Raw genomic sequence first — 2,734 nt, forward strand, 5'->3', positions numbered from 1 at the left:
CCATCGCCAACGTCTTCTCCCGACCTCATCTCTGGCTGGGCTCTGTCTGGTTCTTCTTAATACTTTCTCGTTGGTGATCCTGTCTGTCCATTTGATCCTCTGTAGCATCCTCAGACACTTGTTTAAGAAAACCTGGATCCTCTTTATGCACGTATGTGATGCGTTCCACGTCTCACATCCATACAACAAGACTGACTTCACATTTGAGTTGAAAATAAATTCTAAGCTTTGTTCGTAATGAGATATCAAGAACGTTTCGAATAATAGTTATTTCAGTACCGACTTCACTAGACCGCCAACAACACCACAGACCAGGAGGATATCACATGAGTTTCCAGCACTCTAGTCAGTCATAGTGAAATACATTTGTATGCCATCCTGTTAAAATACACTGAGCGCCCCCCCCCCCTCATCCCATTTTTGGGTTTTTGTTTGTCTTTGTTGTTGTTGTTTTTGTTTGTTTTGATTTTGTTTCTGAGAGATTGCATAATCGTAATTTGTAGTACCGGTTGCATCATCATCATCATCATCATCATCATCATCATCATCATCATCATCATCATCATACTCATCATCATCATCATCATACTCATCCATTTATGTACAATAACAATAACAAAAAGAACAATAAAAACAACAAGAACTACTAGAGTAATGACAATCATAATAATATAGATAGTAATAATCGCCTCAACAATAGTTTAGTGGAATCATTCCCTGAGATAGAATGTTACTGCTCCAAGAAATTATCCTAATTGTGGAATGCTGCCGCTCTGTTATGCTTAACAAATCGCTACCTTAGAATTACAAAGTTCTATCTGACAGTTTTGTCCAATTTGAGCTACTAAAACCATGAGGTTAAATACCAAATGTTCGGTCTGCGCTGTCAAAATTGTAAGATTATTTGGAGTTGTTATCAAGATATTAATTAAAAGAATAGCATTCGAAAAAAGCTGACATGAGAAACTCCAAATGTGGGGCATCGTGGTGGAATCAAGCGCTCGTCAAAATAATCAAAGTGAAAAAACTTGCATTTTTCCGCAGGTTCGTGAATTTTTATAAAATTTTGTTTTTTGGCTCGACACCTTTCATGCCCATTAAAGAACTCATTTCTGTGTGGATTTTTCTGAAAAACGTTGATTAAAGACACAAAAAAAAATGCAAATTTTCAGTTACCACGGACTCTTAAGCTAAGAAAATAACTAATCTTTGGCAGCCATTTTCTCACTAATCTTACCTTTGAAAACAGGTAACCACCACCCCCTTCATTCGCAAATATCTCGACTTGTCTTCAAGATAAAAGGATATTTTTTCCCACCCAAATAACGACAAATTAACAAGCTTTAAGATGATACCAGTAACTCTACATGCCCAAAAATTGACGAGAGCCTGATTCCACCGCGACGTAACACAAATTGTTGACGCCAAATTTGTCCAAACTTGGTACTGAGCACCAAGAACTTGGTAATTCCAGGGTAGCAAAATAGTTTGCGCCAAGAATAGACACATGATTTCTTGACACAGCAAAGTTCAGTATTTCATAAGGGTCAACCTTCAACTTCGCGACATTTCGGTCAGTTGTTTCTTAAAATAATCTCATCGTTAGTTCCTATGTCCGGATATGCAACTCTATTCACGCACTTAACACTGCAAGAGATTCATAATCTCTTCACTGGATCTTAAAATAATGCAAGGCTGGATAATTATAGATTCTTATCTTTTGTGCAGCACAATTTTTGAAACTTCGAGAGATTCAACTTTTTTGTAAAGGACAAGACTGTCTCGCACACCTTTTAAGTGCACATTTTTGGGGCAGTTTTTTGTACTGATGGATCAAAAGCAGTAACACGTCTGTACATATAGAGGGCGAAGGGTCAGAAAGTGGAACAGATAGCAGCAAACAAAAGGGAGTTGTACTAAGTGCTTGCCTTGTTAATCAGTAAAGACTGTTCTATAACAAAATCAAAGTGAGGGCCATTGCTCACGGTGCCGCTCAGGGGGCAGAAATGATGAAGAGGCCTCAATACTGTCACAACTACTGCTCAGAGTTCATACTCCTATTTAAGTTTTAAAAAACCCCGAATCAACCAACCAACCAACTTACCAACCAATCAACCAACCAACCAATCAACCAACCAATCAACCAACCAACCAACCAACCAACCAACCAACCAACCAACCAACCAACCAAACAACAACAAAAAACAAAAACAGAAAAAAGAAGTCCCAACTAAACAAACACAACAAAAAACAAAACACCAAACAAACAAACAAGGAAGGTACAAAACACACGGGATGGGTGGCAACACTGTTATTCTGTTGACAACAACTATGACATTATTATAGACATTCGCGTTTTATAAATCCTATTTTTTTTTTTCGTCAAGAATATTTTAGGACTGCATTGGCAAAAACATCCAATTGAATATAAAGAAACACGTTGACAGCTTTTGATGTCACACTTCAGTAAACATTTTATGCGTACATAATGGTTAGAACTGAACGTTAAGACTCCTATAATAAATGTTGAAAGTTGGACAAGTTCATATATCATGCAACACAGACGTGCAACACGACAGAAAGAGCAGAGAATTTGTCGGTATCTATGTGTTTGTTTGTTTGTTTAGTATAGGGTTTTACGGCGCTCGCAACTGCATAAGGTCATATGAGCGCGTGGGACACACCTAATACTTTTTCGTTGGTAGGAAATTTTGAATTTTGCCCGGGTGGCGGC

Source organism: Aplysia californica, unplaced genomic scaffold (genome assembly GCF_000002075.1).
Source record: "Aplysia californica isolate F4 #8 unplaced genomic scaffold, AplCal3.0 scaffold00319, whole genome shotgun sequence".
In the NCBI taxonomy this organism is placed as follows: Eukaryota; Metazoa; Mollusca; class Gastropoda; order Aplysiida; family Aplysiidae; genus Aplysia; species Aplysia californica.